The sequence below is a fragment of the Camelus dromedarius genome, chromosome 1 (genome assembly GCF_036321535.1).
Source record: "Camelus dromedarius isolate mCamDro1 chromosome 1, mCamDro1.pat, whole genome shotgun sequence".
NCBI classification, from domain to species: domain Eukaryota; kingdom Metazoa; phylum Chordata; class Mammalia; order Artiodactyla; family Camelidae; genus Camelus; species Camelus dromedarius.
In genome coordinates, this window is record NC_087436.1 from 45,451,099 (window position 1) to 45,473,869 (window position 22,771).

General features: G+C 37.8%; 1 long non-coding RNA gene and 1 other non-coding gene across 2 annotated transcripts in view; one reads left to right on the forward strand and one right to left on the reverse strand.

Moving 5' to 3' along the window:
* The window catches only part of LOC135320102 (uncharacterized), a 220,140-nt gene extending 197,642 nt beyond the window's left edge, over positions 1–22,498 (forward strand). Inside the window, exon 3 of the long non-coding RNA XR_010379310.1 lies at positions 22,138–22,498. This is a non-coding gene — a long non-coding RNA (uncharacterized LOC135320102). The remainder of the gene's footprint in view (positions 1–22,137) is intronic.
* Positions 19,641–19,777, reverse strand: LOC116149086 (small nucleolar RNA U109). The gene has a single exon (XR_004132697.1). It is a non-coding gene; the product is annotated as a small nucleolar RNA U109 (small nucleolar RNA).
* Positions 22,499–22,771: the final 273 nt, after the last annotated feature.

Here is a 22,771-nt window from a genome sequence, read left to right on the forward strand (position 1 = left end):
TGAACTGTTCATTCAACTTAATTCCAAGTTAAAACATTTTCAAAATAAAAAGTTGATGAGGGAAGCAGAATACATTCTCTCTCTCACTTCAGTCCATCATGCAAGCTATTTCTTCTCCTAGAATCATCTTTTCTTTCACCCTCTTTGTCCAGATTTTGTTTTAGTAGTGAGCTCTGGAGCTGTAGATCCTGATTCTGCCACATTTCAAGGGCTTATGGAGCCTCTGAAATGGCGCTTTATCTTTCTGAGCCTCAGTTTTCTCATTCGTTAAACAAAAATTGTAATAGGATTGAGTCCAAAGATATCTAGTTGATAGTATCTAACTCATGAATTTATTCACTTTAGAACTATGCAAAGTAGCTTCAGTAACCTTTTGAGCTTCAACTTTACTTGTAAATGAGGAACAATGACATGTCATAGGATTGTTGTAAAGATGAAGAGATGATAAAAGTATTTTGCAAGCTATGATCTTCTATTATTATTATTAATTTCTGAATTGTAAGGGTTTAATATACTAGCCACATGGTACAGGCTTAGAAATAATTTTGGATGGGTTTTTGAATTGCAAAAAAACTGTTTCCACAGTAACCTGTTAGATTATACCACTGCTCTGTTCCCCTCAGCATGTGTGTACCATTTGTATGGAGGGAATTTGTTGCTCATATACCGATTTCTCCAGTTGCTAACAGCAGCTGTTGGGAGGAAATCCAATACTGGTCACTGTGGAGCTCCTGCTCTCCCTTTAATATTGTACAATACTCCTGATGTTCATTCCATCATGGTCACTGCTGAGTTGCTCATTGTCCAAGTGTACATGGTCCAGGTGAAGATCAGTGAGTCAGCTGGCAGTGTCTATACCTTCTGGGTTTTATCACTGGGTCCTTTGCCACACAACTAAGGCAACTGTGTGAGTGCCAGGTCCCCAGGCATCCACACAGCCAACTCTGCCAGGCCAGTGCAGTGATCATCACAGAACCCATCACTTCTTGGTCTTTCTAGTCTTGATAAATCCAATCCTCATCCCCAAATAAGCCCACTTCCCACTCTTACTCTGGCAAAGTAAATGCATCCTTTCCCTCCCCACTCAGTATACTCTAGGTTAATATCAGTGGACCTGAAACACTCAGAACACAAACAGCTGGCTGGACATCCACAAAGGGAAAATAAGGGAAATAATCTTTGATTCTTTTTGTCCATTTATCCACACCAACAACAAAGACACCAAGTAATTAATCAATAACTCATCTGTAACAGTGCAGAAAATTGCATTGATTCTTACTAGGTCATCAGAATAACTTCCTCCCCAATTTTTTGATAAGTCCATGATATGACTTAAAATAGGTTTATCATGCTGGAGTCTGCAGACGTAGTTTCAGATATCCATGGCTCTCAGATTAAAGAGATAGTTATTTAAGGTAAGCAAGCAATGGTCTAAGCCAGCAGATGACATCAGGGCCCTGGTGGGACTTCATCTCTCTCTAGAATTTCTATTTCAAAAGTTCAAGAACTGATTTTTGAAAAATAGCTATGTGTCTTTCTTTTTAGTCATCTTATTGGAAGATTTTCAAATGCCTGGGATTTGAAGCACTGACTATATTGTCTTAATAGAAAAAAATTGGAATAGAGCCCTTTACACCAGGTAATTAAATGAGTTTTTCCTTGGTTGTCATGTGTTCTTTTCTTGACTTACCACTTTCACAATCTCTGGTACCACTGCAGTTAATCAAATTCTGTTATCTAAAGATCTGGGAATGATAAAATCAAAACTAAAGGAGAATCTCTGGTTTGCTGGATTTGGACTGTAAATGCCTAAGATATCAGATTTGCAGGCAAAGGTAATCATTTTCATAGACATCAACATTTAAAAGCTAAAAGAGGATAGAATTCATTTAGTTCAATTTACAAATAAGAAAAAAGGACCCAAATATATTTTTTTGTCTGAGGCCACACATTAAGGTAGTTGTATTAAATTATTTATTTCAATACAAAAACATTTCCCGTCAAGAGTGCAATGGTTCACTATTATCTTAGACTTGACAATTGGTATTTCCTACTTCTTTTTGGTTACTTTTAATTTAGAAAAAAAAAAAAGAGGAATGTACCAACTCTTTGAGGGCCTATTAAATTTAGTTTCCATGGTTTTTATATGATTGCTCTCTTTTAGCTAAGCCTTGTCTTTCTTAGTTTTATCCATAAGTAAGCCAACAGTGACTGGCCTCTTCAGGTAGACTTTGCTTCAGTCCCATGTTCACTGAGATAAAGTCACAGCGCTTTATCACAACCCAACAAAACACAAACCAAAACCAAAAAGCATTGCCAGTTAGTACAGATTTTCCTAAATAATTATTTACAAGTATCTCCTCTCCAGTTCTCAGTGTGTCTCTCTTACAATCCAGTCTTTAGATTTTTTTTCTCTCCTGTTTTCATCCCAATGTAGCACCTCTACCAGTTAGGAAACTATTGCCTCTCAGCTTCAAACTTGCCCCCTTTATCTCTACGGTATCGGAACTAGGCTTCTACAAACACTTCTCCTCTGGCTTCCTTTTAGGTTTCACCAGTGAGAGAAACTACAGGGAGACTAGAAGGCAGGAGGGTGGAGAAAGAATTCACTGTTTCCCTTTTGCTTTTTATTGCTGCTTGGGTCACCCCCGTATGGCTCCTCACCCAGGGAGCACAGTTTGTTCCAGAAGCAGATGGTTCGAGTTTCGACTTTTTTCCGCTTCTTAGATCCAGCCTTGTAATGAGGTCTGCCAGAGATACTACCACCAGGTACACAGCTCTGAGGGCCCTTCCTCCAAGTGTCTAGGTTTTTTTGAGAACCCCAATCTTTTCTCTGTTTCCTCAACACTAAGAATGAAGCTACTTCCTGAAGTTACTGTCTCTGTTTTATCTACATTCCTTCCAGTACCCATTTGACCAATTCCTCATATTAAATTCTCTTTGTTAAAATAGTTGTGGCGGTTTCTCTTTTCCTGATTGGATGTAACTGACACATGCTCAACACTCCTTCTGTTTTTTGTTGTTGTTATTGTTTTATGTTGCTTATGTCTTTTTTTTTTTTTTTAACTGAAGTATAGTCAGCATCCCTTCTGTTGATTCAGGTGTTTCATCACCTCTCTCTTGGCTTCTAAACCTCACTTTAAATGTTAAGGGAAGCAATTTTATTTGTTTGTTTGTTTATTGTTGTTCTTTCCTTTTCCCATCTTTTTCCCCCATTTTTTACATTGAAAGTATAGTTGATTTACAATATTGTATTAGTTTCTGGTGTACAGCATAGTGATTCAGTTATACATATGTGTGTGTGTGTGTGTGTATGAATATATATATATTCTTTTCCATATTCTTTTTCATTACAGATTACTACAAGCCATTGAATATAGTTCCCTGTGCTATATAGCAGGACCTTGTTGTTTTCTATTCTGTACACAGTAGTTTTTACCTGCCAATCCCAAACTCCCAATTTACCCCTCCTTCCCCTTTTACCCGCCTGGTAACCATAAGTTTGTTTTCTATGTCTGTGCATCTCTTTCTGGTTTGTAAATGAGTTTGTGTCATTTTTTTAGATTCCACATATAAGTGATATCATGGTATTTGTCTTTCTCTGTCTGACTTAACTTCACTTAGTATGATAATCTCTAGGTCCATTCATGTTGCTGCAAATGGCATTATTTTGTTATTTTTATGGCTGAGTAATATTCCATTGTATACATATACCAGATCTTCTTTATTCATTCATCTGTCAATGGACATTTAGGTTGTTTCCATGTCTTGGCTATTGTAAAAAGTGCTGCTAGGAATGTTGGGGTGCATGTATCTTTTCAAATTAGAGTTTTCCCTGGATATATGCCCAGGAGTGGGATTGCTGGATCATACGATGTCGATTTTTAGTGTTTTAAGGAACCTCCATACTGTTCTCCATAGCAGCTGCACCAATTTACATTCTCACCAACAGTGTAGGAGGGTTCCTTTTTCTCCACACCCTCTCCAGCATTTATTATTTGTAGAATTTTTGATGGTGGCCGTTCTAACTGGTGTAAGGTGATACCTCATTGTGGTTTTGATATGCATTTCTCAAATAATGAGTTGATATTGAGCATCTTTTCATATGCCTGTTGGCCATCTGGATGTCTTCTTTGGAGAAATGTCTGCTTAGTTCTTCTGCTTATTTTTTGATTGGGTTGTTTGTTTTTTGATATTAAGCTGTGTGAGTTGCTTATATATTTTGGAAACTAATCCTTTGTCAGTCACATCATTTGCAAATATTTTCTCCCATTCCATGAGTTGTCTTTTCATTTTGTTTATGGTTTCTTTTGCTGTGCAAAAGCTTTTAAGTTCAATTAGGTCCCACTTATTTATTTTGTTTTTATTTCCATTACTCTAGGAGATGGATCCAAAAATATATTGCTGTGATTTATGTCCGAGAGTATTCTGCTTATGTTTTCCTCTAGGAGTTTTATAGTATCTGGTCTTACATTTAAGTCTTTAATCTACCTTGAATTTATTTTTGTATATGGTATTAGAGAATGTTCTAATTTCAGTCTTTTATATGTAGCTTTCCAGTTTTTCCAGCACCACTTATTGAAGAGACTGTCTTTTCTCTGTCATATATTCTTGCCTCCTTTGTCATAGATTAATTGACCATAAGTGCATGGGTTTATTTCTGGACTTTCTTATCCTGTTCCATTGATCTATATGTCTGCTTTTGTGCCAGTACCACACTGTTTTGATTACTGTGGCTTTGTAGTGCAGTCTGAAGTCAGGGAGTGTGATTGCTCCAGCTCTATTTTCTTTCTCAAGATTGTTTTGGTTATTCAAGGTCTTTTGTGTTTCCATAAAAATTTTAAAATTTTTTGTTCCAGTTCTGTGAAAAATGCCATTGGTAATTTGATAAGGATTGCACTGACTATGTATATTGCCTAGGGTAGTATGGCCATTTCAACAATATCGATTCTTCCTATCCAAGAACATGGTGCATTTTTCCATCTTTTTGTGTCATCTTCAGTTTCTTTAATCAGCATCGTATAGTTTTCAGAATACAAGTCTTTTGCCTGTTGACCCTTTTCCATCCCTCTTGTCTCTTACTTTTAAATGATGCACAGAAAAATTGTGCTCAAAAGGAATGACATCAGAATAGTCTTACTTGGTCCCAAATGGAGAAGCTGAATGCTCATTATCCTTTTTTTGGCTGGCAGAAACTTCATCCATACAGATGTCCTAAACCATTCCCATGAATCCTGGTCTTAAATTCAAGATCTTAAAAAAGATGTAGAGACTTGCAGGAAAGCCTTTCATCTGGGTAACTCAGAGGATCACAGGTTGAACCTCCCCTACAGGGACTAAAGAGATATAACCCCAAAAGATAGCTCAGTCTATGACATTGTTTGAGAACAATTTTGTATGAATTAAAAGCTGTGACCTAAAAGTTACACAACTAAATCATCCATTCCGAACAGCAGGGAATTAAATAGAGAAGAAGTAGGTGATCTAAGGCACTTTAGGTCTAGGAAATTGTCCAGTAGTTTTGGACTTCTCAAAAGATAGTTTTGGTCGAGAGACACAATAAAGAATTTTTAAACAATTAGATGTCATTTATTACTGACATGGAAAATAGTTATGATTTTTTAAAATGCCTAACTTATAAATTATCATGTTGACAACTATTTTTCTTAGACTCACTTTTTTCACTCTGCTACTTTTATGCTTGATAACTGACAACAAAGCCTCTCAGGTGAATTATGATGCTTCATGAATCTTGATGACTTGATCTCCTAAATATTTCATTAACAGCTGCTTCACTTAATAAAATGAATAATAAGAATCAGCTAATCAACTTTAGTACTCTGTATTTCATTCATATAAGGCAATTAAAGTATACTGTATGGTTTTTTAGATGACATCAATCATATTGTGCATTTTTTTACATTTGATAACTGGTATCTGGGAGGGAAATTTTTAGTCAGTGGAAGAAAAAAACAGGAAAACAAAAAGTATGCACAAGCCAAAAAGTTACTATTAAGACTTCTGCTCTCCTTGAACAAATCTTATGTTAAGTATTTAATTTATTTATTCATTAACTTATGCTCACACTCATACTTAACATCCAAAAAGAACTGGAGGCAACAAACAAAAATATTTACAATTAAATAGGATAAAGTAGATGAAAGAGTCAAAGTGAAGGGGAAGGGAGGAAGAGTAAAATAAAGCCAAAGAAAAGTTTACAAAAAGTTTCTACACACCTGCTAAAGGTAAAAAGCAAATCTGGCTCTGAATTTCTGAGCAATCAAAGCAAAGAAAGAAACTAACAAAATGCATGAATAGAGTAAACATTCAAAGCCTGCCTGTTACACAGGGAAAGCATGGCATTTCCTGGTATTGTGGCCATGGTCCTTTGTGAAGGATTGGTACTTGGGCAAGTTGTAGATGATGTTCTCAGCATCATCCCTACAGTAAATGCATTAGTTCTTGCTGTGTCTTTATTATGGAGCCTTTTTGTGTGGAAGTGAAAGCTTTACATCAAAGCTTATTTCAGTAAAAATAGCCAGAAGTGAGGAGGATACTCTAAGCAAAATCTCACTGATGATCTGACTAGATTCAGGACGAGTAAAATTACACAAGAGGATGAAGAGACCGCATATCCAGTAGACATGAATATCATTTCTCATGAGGGAGTTTTTACCAAGAGTTAGAACTTCCCTGGAATTAACATCAGGAATGGTCAGGAGGTTTGAATGACATCGTTTTGTTTAAAATAGTTTGATGAACCAGAAGCCAGCCTGAATGGATGTGGAGATGGGTTGACAGTTCCTGTGGATAGGGCCAGTGCATCCCTCAGAAAATGATTATAAGATTGTGCAACCAAAGACAGGTGAACTGAAGAAGAACCAAGTTCCATGTGATCAAGTTGGATAGACACTTACAGAGCATGTTTTCCCAGTAGTCTACAAAGTCATAAAAACAGAAGCAAAAATCTCAGTAAGAGAACTATAAAATGCCTTCCATATGTGCTCCTTGACCTTCCTTAATATGAGGAAACCTCATACAAATTTGTAGGATGTAAGCCAATTAAATGATTGAAGATGTCTGCCCAAAATGCACATTTGGGGCTTAAGTTATGCACATTCACAGTAATTAGATAATATCCATTCATTTAACAATAATGATTGACAATCTACTAGGTATCAGCAACTGTTCTAGACTCTGACACAGAAATGCCAGCCTTTGTGCGACTGAAATTGTTCTGGCGGAATACCACAATAAGCATATAAATAAGTAAAATAGAAGTGCTATGGAGAATATTAAAAAGGTAAAGGGGGATAGAAAGTTCCAGGGATTAAGGCGGGGTTGCAATTTTAATAAGAATGTTCAAGAAAAACCTTACTGATGCTGAATGCTGGCTCCCCCAAATATCACTGAGACAACCTGCTGATGAGGCAAGCTGAGTTTATACCTACCTTAGTAAGAAAGAGCAGAGTCTGAGCATCTCAGAAAAGGGAGGGCAAAGTCGGGATATTTATTGAGAACATGAGTTAGTTCAAGCCAAGTCTGTCAGTGGCAGTGCTTGGTTAAGATTGTGTGAGGATCACAACTGGGTAGCTCAGGAGTGATGGTCACAGCAAGATGAAAATGTTAAGGTGGGGTCTTCAGAGACTCCTGGGTTCAAGCAGTCTTGAGGTATAAGTTGTAATTTGATGCTTTCCACAAAGAGTTGATGGCCTCCCAGAAAGTTACTGGAATGAACAATAATGTTACTTACAACTTTTATCTTCCTTGGCACGTATTTCTTAGAATAGTAGATGAAAACAATCAAATAGTAAAGTCTTGTTAATACACACAGCAAGCTATGTGGGTGTATATAATTTTGACCCTCATTGAGAAAGGGAAATTTGAGCTCATACCAAAAGGAGTGAGAGAATGAGCCACTGCCAGTATTTGAGGGAAGAAGGTTCCAAGCCAGGCCCACACCCAACATTTCCAGAGCCTGAAGCAAGAAAAATGGGGTCCCACATATCATGTCTAAATATTTAGAAGTTATAAATGAAGTTAACAAACTCTTAAATAAAATGTTTTAGTCTCCTACTTTGATAAACAACCTAATAATGACAAACTCTAAAAACATGTATAAAACTATGGCTTTTATATGCCTGAAAAATATCAAAGACAGCTAACTTTTTTATACTTGTGCCTGTCTACGTATTCTGTTGATGTTTGGGTAAATAATAAAATAAAGAAACACATACTCTATATAAATGACTATACATTTATTTTATAAAATTTCATTTCCTTGCCTTCATTTCAGCAAAATCATGAAGTTAAGTTGTCATAATAAAGATTTCCACATATTTTGTGTTTCTAATGACTTCAGTGACCTAAAGACACGCTGACCTATGTGTTAGCCACTAGCTGCTTGTGGCTGCTGAGCACTTGAAATGTGCCTGTCCAATTGAGATGGGCTGTAAGTGTAAAATATACACTGATTCCAAGACTTAATATGAAAAAAATATTTAAAAGCTCATTAATAATTTTATATTAATTATATTTTGAAATGATAATTTTTAATGTACTGTTAAATAAAATGCACTATCAGAATTATTTCACCTGTTTTTTGGTTTTGTTTTTTACTTTTTTAATATGACTACTAGAAAGTTTTAAATTACTTATGTGGCTCACATATGTGACTCACATTATATTTCTATTGGATAGTGCTACTCTAAGGAATTATAAAATAAAATGTCATTATATTGTTACGGAAATGATGGGCCAGCCAAGAAACAAGCACCACTCGGAGGGTTGGAGTACTCAGATGTATTACGCCGGCGGGCTCAGAGGGGCTTCTGCTCCAAAGCTCTGAGCACCTCCAAGATGTGTGCATGAGGTTTTATAGGGTAAAGTACAAGCTTGAGGTATTCGGCCAATAGGCATGGAACAGCTTTAGCAGCATCATTATCACAAAAGTGGAGGCAGGGAGGCAGCAAACCAACATTCCAAAGCCAGATGTATATCTTTGAAAATCCAGCTGGCTAGCAAAAAAACATGAACAGCAAACCAACACTAATTAACTTAGATACACAAGTTAGTCCAGCAGAACTCAGATCAGTATTCTGATACTTAGATTTGTGAGTTATCTTGTTAGACCAGACCAGCCTCTCCTTCACATTCCTAGACTTGTGAGTTATCTTGTTAGACCAGCCCGGCTTTTCCTTCACAATATTCAATGTACACAAAACTTCAATATATTATCATTAAAATGTATATTAAACTAAAATGCAAAATTTCAAATTATTTATCATAGTTTTAGTAAAAATAATTTTCTTCTAAAACATGCAAATTTATTTAGCTTAAAAAGCAAGCTATAACTAATAATGAATATCAAACTTTAAATCAAAATAATTTAAATAAAGCTAAATTTCTAATTATTTGAAAATTTAATTATATCTTATCAAATTAAAAAAAATTAGCCTCTTCACAATTCCAGAGTTCAATGTCCATCTCATTGATCTTACATCCTACCACAGTCATTTTCCTTTCCCCTTATTATCATGAAGGTCGCTTCATTGTTACGGAAACGACAGGCCAGTCAAGAAACAAGCACCACTCGGAGGGTTGGAGTACTCAGATGTATTACGCCGGCGGGCTCAGAGGGGCTTCTGCTCCAAAGCTCTGAGCACCTCCAAGACGTGCGCATGAGGTTTTATAGGGTAAAGTACAAGCTTGGGGTATTAGGCCAATAGGCATGGAACAGCTTTAGCAGCATTATCATCACAAAAGTGGAGGCAGGGAGGCAGCAAACCAACATTCCAAAGCCAGATATGTATCTTTGAAAACCCAGCTGGCTAGCAAAAAAACATGAACAGCAAACCAACACTAATTAACCTAGATTTACAAGTTAGTCTAGCAGAACTCAGATCAGTATTTTGATACTAAGATTTGTGAGTTATCTTGTTAGCCCAGCCCGGTTTTTCCTTCACACATTACGAAGAGGTCTTATTCATTCCAACCCTGTGCAATATGACTTCTGCCCATTTCATCTTATAAACATTCCTCTCTCAAAAGTCTCAAGTAATTTTCTATTAATCAAGTGGAATGGCATCTTTGTGGTATTCTTACTATTATGTCTTTCTGCAGCATTCCACTCTGTTGGACTTCCTCCCTTGAAAATATCTCCTCAATTGGTAACACCCAGCTTTCTTGTTTTCCTCCTACTTCTCCAAGCGTGTCCTCCTTCACTAGCTCCACCCTTTAGACCACTTTTAAACAATTGCATTTGGTGACGTTCCTCTAAACCATTTTAAAATCTCACTATTCTGAGAGGGCTTCAGCTACTATTTATTTGTAGTGACTCATAAACTGTATCTCACTAACAAGCTCCAAATACAAATTTCTAACTCAACATTCCAAAACTTTTCTTGCTCCTGAAAATCCAGCTCTCCTTTTCTATATCCCGTGTCTAAACTAATAGCCAAGGAATACCTCTGGTGACAGGCTCAGAGGCTCGTCTCCCGGAACTCCTCCCTTTCCCTCATTTCCCACATCTAATCAGTAGCCACACCCCGTCATCCTACCTCCCCAGGGCTTCTGGAATCCTTTTCATTCCTAGAGCTTTTGTTCAGATTCCCTTTACATGGGACAGCCACCCATATGGGATTATCATTTTAAACACCTTGCCCAATTTATATGGTAAATAAATGGTATCTCTTCATTGCTTTCATTTAAATTTCTTGGTTTGCTGGATAGTCAGACACCTCTTATAACCTGTCTCATGTCTTCTCTGCCCACTTTTAACATCGTTTTTGCTATGTAATCCAGTATTAAACTCTTTTTTGCTATGTGACCCAGCAATCCAACAGTACCCTGCTTCCCCTGTACAGCATTATTTCTCTTTCTCTGCTCTGTAGCTTCTCTGGTGTTGAGACAGTAAAGGGGCAGGGCACAGCCACTCAAGGAATGCCACAGCAATTAACATCAAAATGGTGGAAGAGTCAACCCCCCGTAGGCCTTGAGGCTCTGGATGATGAGAGATTTAACTTCTAGTAGATCTTGAGCTTCATTATATGCCCATTGTAATACATTAACATGGTGAATAACACACCCACAGGCACCATGGCAGTCCCAAGGCTAGCCACAAAAGTCAAAGAGTGGGAAATGGCCACCTTCCTGGGAATCCCTGCCCCATCCCCAGGCTGCTGAGACTGGTCCTTCCACTTATTAGCATATGAAGCCACCAAGCACATAAAAACCCACAACACAGCACCTCGCAGCCACCCCTCCCTCTCCCTCTTTGGAGTCAGCCCACGTTATGTCTACGGAGTGTGTACCTACTTTTAATCTGAGCACCCAACCCCCACACCTTGTGGCCTTTCTCTTGCCTTTCATTGTATCTCTGAATAAATCTACCTTCACTCAACTGTGGCTCACTCTGGAATTCTTTCCTGCGTGAAGCCAAGGACCCACACTTGGTGCGGCACGTCCCAGGGGCTCAAGTGAGACCTGGGACACAGCCCTTCTCACACCCCACATATGTTTTCTTGCATCAGTGTCACAATGAGAGATGCTGTAGGAACCTACCAGTACATGTACTATAGACAAAAAGAACAAAGAGTGTCTCTCATCGTCCAGTTACATAAATGGTTGAGTCTCAGCCTACTGCAGTTTGGGATATATGGTCCCCTGGATAGTTAAGATGAGTATCTAAGGAAGAATTTCAGTGACTCCAGGTTCTTGCATCTCCCCATAGAAAAGCACTAAAGTCATTAACTTGAGATAACCTGCTTTTTGTGATTAGTAGTAATCTTTTACCAAGATGTATGCTTGCCTACATGTATTTCCCAGCCAAAAAAAAAAAATCATATATATAATGGATCCTTCCCTACCTCTTCAGAGAAGTCCCCTCAGAGCTACTGAGAAGCTGTTTTCTGGGCTATAGTTCTCAGTAAGGTCCCTGAATAAAACAACTCAATTTTTATGTTGTGTTTTTTTCTTTCAGTCAATAAGTGCAAGGGAGTTAAACCCTGTGGGGAAACCTTTAACCAGTGGGTGCAGAAGTAAGTGGATTCAGCCCATAACAGGGAGATTATCCACATTGTCTGGTCTAATCACACAAGCGCTTAAAAGCAGAGACTTTCTCTAGCTAGTGGCAGGAGAGAAAGGCAGACAGGTTCCACAGTGATTTGAATTGTGCCCCCCCCGCCTCCCCCCAAATATGTTCAGGTTCTAGCCCCCAGTACCTATAAACGTGGTCATATTTGGAAATAGAGTCTTTGCAGATATAAAGTGAGTCTGTTATTCTTAGGAGTTCTGATGAGGTCATGTTGGAGTAGGGTGAGCCCTAAATCCAATGACTGATGTCTTTATGAGATGAAGGAGAGAGAGATTTGGATGCAGAGACAGAGAGAAGAAAGCCTTGTGATGACAGAGAGATTGGAGAGATGTGGCTGCAAGCCAAGGGATGACAAGGATTACCAGGAGCCACTAGAAGCTAGGAAAAGGCAAGAAAGGTCACATCCCTAGAGTTTCAGAGGGAGCATGGACCTATTAAAACCTTGATTTAAGACTTCTGGAAACCAGAACAGTGAGAGAATAAATTCTATTGTTCCAAGCCACTCAATTTGTGGTAATCTGTTACGACAGTTCCAAGGAAACTAACACAGAATAAAAGCATGAGGATTCCACATCTAGTTGCCTGCTTGAAAGTGCAGGGGGCCACATGGAAAGTGTGAGAAGGAACTATATTCCGTCAGCATCTTGAATAAGCTTGGCAGCAGATTCTTCCCCAGAACTTCCAGAAAAGAATGCAGCCCTGCCAGCACTTTGGTTTCAGCCTTATGAAATCCTGAGCAGAGAATCTAGCCACATCATGCTGTAGATAATAAATAAGTGTTTTAAGCTGCTAAATTTGTGGTAATTTGTTATGAAACATAGTAAACCAATATACCACAAAATTGACGAACATGGAAGAAGCAAGAAATTCAAATGCCCAAACCTAACATAAATAAGAATTACTTCAGTGTATGAATCATAAGAGATGGATTTGAGAGGGCCTTTTTCAGTCTCAAGCTTCCTGACTCATCTAAACTAAAGAGTCTAATTATGGATGCAGAAGGGCTGAAACCCAGTATGTCCAGGCTAAAGAGAAGAGGGCAAGTCACTTGCCACCTGGGCCAAGATTCTCACTAAGAATGGTGATGATGATCAGAAAGGGACTAACTATAGCATCCAAGTATAAAACATCGCACTTGTAATAAAATATAAGTAAAAGAAAGTATAAGTAAAATTTACCCTGAATTTAGCCCATTTATTATATGTATATACACATGTACATATATATATATAAATTTGTGTTATAAAATTATACATATATAATTTTATCTATAAATTATAGCTATATAATTTTATAAATCATGTCAAAGTTTATATATGTATTTTATGTATATTTGTGTAATATGTGTGTGTGTGTGTGTGTGTGTGTGTGTATAGAGAGAGAGAGAGAGAGAAATTAACAGAACTATCCTTAGAGGAATGGCCAGATGGATGCTAGGGAAGCCCCAAGTACCTGCAACGCCAATCTTGAAGTTTTAGATTTCAGACTGCTGAACGATTGAATGAATGGCTATGTTATTCATGACTGGAGTTGGCTTTGTCATGGGTCACCTTGATTAATCTGAACAACATTCCCAGAATTCATGTGTCTATCTGTTTTGGTTAGGGGAGTCACCAGAGATTCCGGGGTGGGGATGAGGGGTGGGGTTGGAGGGCAGAAGTGAAGCAGTAGTCATTTTGCAGCTCCCATGCATCCTCACTGATCCACTAGGTCACCTTGTTGGAGTGAGATCCAGGCAGGCCTGCAACTTCTCCACCTTCCCTGTGATCCTTCTGAAACTTCTCTGATGTGTGGGCTGGGTAGGTGTGTGTTTAGCAACATAAGAAGGAACCCAAGCTTCTGCTCAGAATCTCACACAGGTTTCAACCCATTCTCACAGACTCCAGCTCATGCTCATGGGTTCCAGCTTATCCTTGCTTCTCCTTCCTTCGTTTTCATCTTCTCTTTCCCACCGCCTGGCCCCTGGGCTTCACAATTCTCACATCAGACAGGAAGACAGCAGACAGCCTCAGAGACACTGCTTTACAACTGTGTAAAGTCAAATCATACACGTACACATACATATGCAACATGTATGGAACCCTGACTGGTACACTAATCTACATGTATGTCTTTTTTCTTTTTTTCATATGATGATAGAGAAGAAAAACGTAAAACTTTGAAAATGAGGGAGTGCAATTTTCTTAAATTAGCTCTTAGATATGTTTAATGTTAAAACTCCAGGAAAAATGTATACACACTGATACTTTTATTTTGGGATCCCCATCTAGCCATATCCTACTCAGACATTTTATCCAATAAAATTTTCTTGACATTAATAATACTACAAGAAATTGTGCAGACAATTTCAAGCCGTTTAAAGTGTTTAGGTATGTATATCCAGTCATGGCATGTAAAATAGAATGTAATAAATATAGCAAAATGCCAGAAATGCCAGGAAATTTATGAAGAAACTTTAATCTGAATACAGTTCAGCAAAGGTAATTTTGAATAAAGGAGAAAAATTAATAGAAACATTGTATCGTTTCATAGAATGAGAAATACAGGCATATGTCTCTAAGGCAATGAACTATTCTTATAAGTGTAAGAACTCGTTTATTTTGTCTTCATGACCCTTATGAGTTTTTATGTAAATATGATTGTGAAATCATTCTATCTAGAGTTTATCTATATACTTGATGTAAAATTAATAAAAGTTAAATTTCAAATATATGTCATCACGTTCAAAGTACTTGTAAATTGTATTCAATGATAAGATTCAAGATTACGCTCTGCCTCTTTTTAGGTAAATAACAACGTGCTTAGGAAACACATCTTACTGAATTGTGACCAAAAAATTCAAGAAGCAAAAAATTCAGCGGCAAATACCTTTACAATCTAGTTAAGAACAGAACTACATCACCTTTCTTTCTCAAAAACATATCAGACAGATATAATCTGAATCACCAGAAATGTTATGAAATAATGGCTGACAAAACCAGAAATTTCTTTGTTGAAAAATAATATCTTTTGCCTTGCACAAGACAGTTTTAAGTTGGGTTTTTCCAGGAAGGATCAAATTAAAAGTGGTGATAACTAAAGCCACAAACCACAAATAATTATTTTATTCCTACACAAGAAATTGACTAAAATATTAAAGATACTATGCATATTGCCCATAATCAGGAGCAAAGGGAAAATATTTGAGGTAATTTAATAAAGCACATCAAAAATATCGTGCACCCTTCACTACACACTTTCATTCATTGACTTTTCAGCAAAGTTTAAACTGTACATATTCAATTAAAATTTGAAAAGTACTTTCAAACATTTACCAAAGTAATTACACCAAAAATAAACTCTACTGAGGGTAGGAGATTTTAATCCAAGCAAATGATCACTCCATTGACCTTTAGGTACTCTCTAACACGAACCTTGATTTTTTTTTCCTCACCAAGGTAAAGCTCTCGTACCTTCCTATTTGAAAATGAGCACTTCTTCCCCAGTGAACCCAAATACACATTTAACTTATCTTAATTGTGTTTACTTAGTATTGAAGTTTACAAACTTATTTCTGTTCGTAAGATTTAAGAGTGTTCTCTTATCCTCAAGGTGCATTAGGCGTGCTTTCTCACATTCTCATGGATATCAACCAATTACGTAATTATTTGGGGCATAATGTCAAAATGTTAGCTGAAAGCTAAAGTTTACTTTTCAGCAGTACACTCTGCAGTCCTTCCCTCAGCCCCTGTGGGAGGCTGCACAGATAGATGGCTCTAACTCATCACCCCTGCCTATAGCATGCCTTTGCATCTAACTTTGCTGTGCCCTTCCACCCATGAGCAAAGCGACCACCCCTGACCCTGGTCTCCACCATGTGACTTGCTCTAGCCAATGGAATGTGAGTGGACTAAATGCAAGTAGAGGCTTGAAGTGGGTGTGTCATTGGGACATTCTTTCTCTTGCACCTCTGCCATCACCATGAAAAAGACATGCCCACACTTTCCACAGGTCCCAGGAAAAGAACTGAGAGATGTAAGAAGCAGAGCCAATATGCAGACCCTTGAGCAAGAGCAGCCTAGATCAACTAAGCCCAGCCTCGATCCACTGAACTGCAGAGAAGCACGAGGAGGAAATGTTTACTTTGTTGGCCACTGAGGTTTCTGGGTGTTTGTTACAAAGCATTATTGGAGCAAAAGATATGTGACAAAGGACCAAATCCTAGAAATGAAAAAAAAAAAAAGATTGCCATTAAAAATGAGTGAATACACAGCCACAGTCATTAATTAATGCATTCAGTCAATATATATTGAGGGTGTACTCTATGTCAGGCACTGTTTTACACGCTAGTGATATGCAGTGAACAAAAACAGTTCAGGTGGGGGAAGACAAACAATAGACAAATAAAAACAAAAGGTAATGTGCTATGGTGAAAAGTGCTGTAGAGAAAAATAAACAGGAGAATAAATAGAAGCAGAGGGTACAATTATGGACAGGGTGGTCAAGGAAGGACACTCAGAGAAGGTGAAGTTTAAGCAAAGGTGTGAACAGGTGAGGGAATGAACCTTGTAGAATATCTAAAGGAAGAGTTTTCTGGGCAGAGAGGAGTAAGTGCAAAAGCAGAGGTAGCATACGCTTGGCATGCACAGTGAACAGCAGGGAAGCCTGTGTGGCCAGAGCACAGGAGGTGAAGGGAAGAGTAGCTAAATGAAATCAGAAAATTACCCAGCGACCAGATTCTGTAGGGTCTGATCATCATTTTATTCTATGTGAGGAGGGAAGACACTGGGAGGGCTGTGTATGGAAGGGTGGCATGATTTGATTTATAGTTGAACTGATCATCCTGGTTGCTATGTGGAAATTAGATAAGGGGGGATAAACTTCAAAGCAAGGAAACCAGGTAGGAGATTATTCCAGGAATCCAGAGAATGAAGATGGGGATTTAGACCAAGGTGGTAGAATTGGAGGGGGGAAACAATTCAATTTGAAACATATTTTGTAGGCACAGATGACCAGATTTGCTAGTAGACTGAATACGAAGTTGCAAATAGGATATAAACCAAACTGATTATAGTGGCTATCTCTGAAGAGGAGGGAGAATAGAACAATCCATGATGGTCAAAGAGGACCTTAACTTTACCTCGTAACTGAAGTTTCCATTTTGCAAGGAGTGCATAGTCACATAGGCTTAGATATATGACAAATGTTGATAGAAATTATCTCTGGAAGGGAATATATGGATAATTTTAAAGTCTTCTGCTTTTCGCTTATTTATAATTCTATATATTTTCTAATATATATTTCTTTTGTAAAGATTTTTTTAAAGTTTTACGTAAGTTTTATTGAGCACCTAGCATGCAATGTAGGCACAGTAATGGTAATAAAATATATGCTGTTCTATAGAAGTTACAATCTAGCAAAGATATTTGGACTCAAAGAACTGGGCTAGTGATGTGTAAGAAGATCATTGTCTTTGCTCCCGTTGTGTCTGCTTCTGGGAGAATAGCTGTACCTTGTACTTTTCCAAGAAAACCTGCTAGCAGGTACACAGTCTTGCCCTGTAGACACCTTAGTAAGACTTAGAGGAGGATACTGCAAAAGATCAGGAAAAAATTCCCTGGGAGAGACTCTTTTTGGTAAGTTATTGCTGTTATAGCCACCACCTCTCTTCCAAATGATCATTAAAAACCCACCTCTCCATGCTGAAGATGTGCAGATGTCTACTGGCTTGTGTAGATCTCTTGATAATAGGTAGTTCATAGCTAGACATGCTGACTGTTCTAAGTCATCCCAAATTTCTCTTCTTAAACACAAGGAAAGAATGAGTCTTGAAAAAATTTGTACCACATTTATAGATTCTAAACTTTGTGATATACTTATTCCTAAATTAATTCTGATTATAGCTGCCAGCATAAATATCTGCATATTATTTCTAAACCTAATTATACTTCCATCAAGTTTACAGAGCACCTTAAATTTATCTTAAGTTTTTTATGGCAAACATATGAATGCTTGCTTATTTTTTATGCTGAAGAGAAGAAAACCAATGGGAAAAGAGAGAGATTGAAGAGAGGGGAACTGACTAATAAAGCAAGTGCCCAGAGGCCAATGGAATAGAGTCAGAGCACAAAACATGCCACTGAACAGTTTTCAGAATACTAGGTTCAAGTTGCTAACAATGAATGCCAGTAAGTTTCTAAGAATATGAGAAGATAGTTATGAAAAATCTTAAAATCTTATCTAGCTTCTCAGTTTTCTAGAGCAAACAAATGACCTCCTGAGAATGAGAGTGTTGGGTTAATGCTTGAGGAAATTTAGAATAGCCGTCAAGGAGCAGAGCAGAGAAAGCTGAATGTTGACATTGGTACGGAAATCTCATGAGATTGGATAGAGATAATGAGTTTGTGCTGGTGCCAATCCATGTGTTTCTCCAACAGTCCTCAACAGTACAGGTACAGCAGGGTGGTGGGTGTGGGTTGAATAAACAGGATGTAAATACATATTGGCCATCCTTGAATGCCAGGAGCTTTGTTTGTACAATTGGCATAAGGGATTTGTTGAAATTCTTTGGCCAATGAACAGTATTATGAAAGCAATATCTTGTAATAGAGTATGGAGTGGGGGGAAATGACGTTAGTCCACATATTAGGTACTGAGGACAGGAATGGGGGCAGAGCAATGTGAATGTAAAGAAAATTGGGTCAAGCCACATGCTAAGAAAGTAAAATGATTTTTTGACTGATTGATCAAATGAAGTGAAAGTAATGGAAGCATCTAATATTTTGAACCAGGTTAATTTAAAAAATTGAAAAATGAATTTCCTTGTACATCCCAAAAGTATGTAAAGAAAAATCAATCAATATACTGGAGAAGTTGGAAGAAGAATCAGACATAGTTTTGATTGTGTTATTAAGAGGAGGGAGTCTTGAAACAAGTTATTTTGAGGAGAGAGCAGGTCCAGCCAAGTGGAAATAACAAACAGGCCATTGGCGTTGTTAGATGTCATGGCAGGGCTGAAGATTCCAATGCAAACTGCCTAAACAGGGTTGCTGAGGTGCAAAAAGAAAGAGAAAAAGAGGGAGGGGGGAAATGGTATAGCCGGAGAGGCAAAAAAGAAGCTTCCTAGATTTCACAGGGAAAGAAATTTAAAAGATGTAAATATTCAATGGCATCAATTCCAGTTGCAAATTTTGGGACTCTTTTTCAAAAAAGTAATCTTTTTAGTGTCAAATGCCTGATTTTTCTTCACTCTTATTCTAGTCTTGTCTTCTGTCTGATCTGCATGGATGTGTTTAATATGCAGAGTTAGCAAATGAGATTGGCTCTTCCCCCAGTGCCAGCCAGTCCCCCAGTCTCCCTCCAGGACCCTATACTGGTGCTAAGTTTGGCTAAGTATCAGCCAAACAAATCACTTGTAAATAACCCAGTGTTCCTTTGCGTGTGCAGAGGACTGCAAGGCCCAAGGTGTTTGACTCCATTACATAGGTCTCTAGAGAATTGGAGGCACACAAATAGTCCCATAGTCCCAATGAGACTGACTTTTTTTTTCTTTTTTCTTCTTTTTCTTTTATGTAGGAGAAACATACTATTACTCAACCTCTGCTATAAGGTTGGCAGCCCTGAGAACTCCTTTTTTAATGTAGGATGTTATGGATGTATTCCTGTTTTCTTAATCATGTATTTTTTTCAATATATATCATGCATTTTTTAATTACCCAAAGTCCATAGCTTACATTAGGGTTCATTCTTGGTGTTGAACATTCTGTGGGCTTTGACAAATGTAGAATGACATGTGTTCATCATTATTGTATCAAACAGAATAGTTTCACTGCCCTAAAAGTCCCCTGTGCTCCACCTATTCTTTCCTCCCTTAGCCCATTCCCACCACTTATCTTTTTACTGTCTCCATAGTTTTGCCCTTTTCAGAATGTCATATAGTTGGAATCAAACAGTATGTAGCCTTTTTTAGATTGGCTCCTTTCATTTAGTAATATACATTTTAGGTTATTCCATGTCTTTTCATGGCATGATGACTCATTTCATTTTAGTTAGTACTGCAGAATATTCGACTGCCTGGATGGACCACAGTTTATTTATCTACTCACCTACTGAAGGACGTCTTGGTTGCTTCCAAGTTTGGGTAATTATGAATAAAATATCCATATGCAGGCATTTGTGTGGACATAGGTTTTCAGCTCCTTCGGGTGAATACCAAGGAGTACAATTGCTGATCATATGGTAAAAGTATGTTTCATTTTGTGAGAAATTGTCATACTGTCTTCCAATGTGGCTGTACCATTTTGCATTTCCACCAGCAATGAATGAGAGTACCCATTGTCCCACATCCTCACCAGCATTAGATGTTTTCAGTTTTTTCTTTCTTTTTCTTTCTTCCTTCCTTCCTTCCTTCCTTCCTTCCTTCCTTCCTTTTCTTTCTTTCTTTCTTTCTTTCTTTCTTCCTTCCTTCCTTCCTTCCTTCCTTTCTTTTTCTTTCTTTCTTTCTTTCTTTCTTTCTTTCTTTCTTTCTTCCTTTCTTCCTTTCTTCCTTTCTTCCTTTCTTCCTTTCTTCCTTTCTTCCTTTCTTCCTTTCTTCCTTTCTTCCTTTCTTTCTTTCTTTCTTTCTTTCTTTCTTTCTTTCTTTCTTTCTTTCTTTCTTTCTTTCTTTCTTTCCCATTCTAATAGAGGTCTAGAGGTCCAGCAAGTATTTTAAGTAACATTTCATTGCATATCAAAACCACAATGAGATATCAACTCACATCACTTTTCATCATAACTATTTCACATCCACTTCTCCTCCCTTTTCATTCTCAACTGACAATCTCATGTCTCATTTCAAGAGAAAATAAAATCTCCAAACAAAGCTCTCTCAGCCTCTGCCACCGACTTGCACTCTACTTCTTCCCCAGCATTTAAATACAATTTTGCACTCCAAATAAAACCCACCCACCCCCTACCAATCCTTCACTCCATCTAGGTATGGATCTGTCTTTCTATTCAGAGTCAAATTTTATAGATAGTTGATTGATTCATTCAGCAAATATTTGCTAAGTGTAAACTACATGTGAGGTTTTGCTTTAAGTGGTAGAGATTCAACAAAGACCACAGTAGACAAAATTCCCTGCCCATGTGGAATATCTATTTTACAGGACATCTGTAACCATTTCCTCATTTCCAATTTATATCACTACCCAACATCATCTGGCTTCTGCTTCTACCCTCTTTCGCAGACTGCTCTTCCCAAGGTCATTAATGTTCTCCTTGTAACGCCCACAGAAATTTTTTCTTTTAGTTCTCCTCTTATTAGATGCAGATTTTGCAGCATTTGAGACGATTGACTATATATTCTTAAAACCCTAGGCCTTTCAGATGATGTCCATCCCTGATTACAAACATTTAATGGCTGCACATCCCTTTTAGGATAATGTTTTAAATCCCTCACAGATGATAAGGCCTTACTGATGACTCTCCTGCTTTCCTCTCCAGCCTCAATCCTCACCTTCTTAGCCTTAGCCTTGGTGGGCCATTCTTGGTTCCAACCATCCTGATCTCTCCATGGTCCACTGGGAGTCCCATGCACTCCTCCCCTCTTCCCTTGGCTCATCCCTACTCACCTGGCAGGCCTCAGCTTTGGCATCCTTTTGTCTGGGAGCCTTAAGCTTCCAGTTTTAAAATCTGCACCTTTCTTACATGCTTTCAGAAAAACCTGTAATTTTTCATCTGGCAGCATCTATCACAGTATGCTGTCCTCCTCAGTTTTCTTTTCTACATCCTGTTGGGATATATAAGACTCTTAAGAGTGAAGACTAATTCTTATTCAAGATATACTTCCAGTGCCTAGCATAGTGTTTGGCATAGAGTAGTTCCTTAACAGCTATTACATGAATTAAGATTTCATATATTGAGGATCTATTTTATGCCAGGCACTGTGTTACATGCTTTACAAATAGTATGTCATTTAAGTCTCACCAAGAAAAAAAAAAAACCCTCAAGACAACAATTCTTACCATAGGGAAATTTGGCCTCAAAAAGTAAAATAATTTGATTGGACCTGTTTTACCCAACAGCCCAGTGATGAACAATCTGGACAAGAAGAACCATGGACTGAAAGTCAGGATACTCTGCCTGGTCAAAGGAGAAAAGACAAAGGAGCACCCATGGTTCAAGGGCCTGACGCACAAGCTGATCAGCAGGTAATGACTCGGCCAAAGACTGTGGGGAGGTGTGGAGACGGTGCAGAGGTCAAAAGGAAGATTTTACCTAACCTCAAGCTCATTAATATGCCAGAAGCAGGTAAAAGACAGCCATGGCTTTAAAAGACAAACTGAAACCATGTAAGCTGTTCTTATGTTGGTAACTTGTTAAAATCTTTCTCAATGAAGTTTTACAATTTTCTTCGTAAACAGGTCACAAAGATGGTAAGTAGTGAGGGAGGATTTGAATCCAAGTTTGTTTGATTCTGTAGCAAAAGGAACATTTCATATATCTCTGAGCTTCAGAATGAATTAAAAAGAATTCTATTAGAGTTGCTTTAAGTATCTTCATTATGATGCCAGGTCAAGTGTCCAGAATCCATGGCTGTGTTTTTTTAATTCCCTTCTCTACATGAGAACCTTTCAAAATCTGCTGCTGGGTGGCATTTGACATGTTTACTTTCTCCTTATAACTCTTTCCCCTAAGTGTACAAAGGTATTTAAGTCC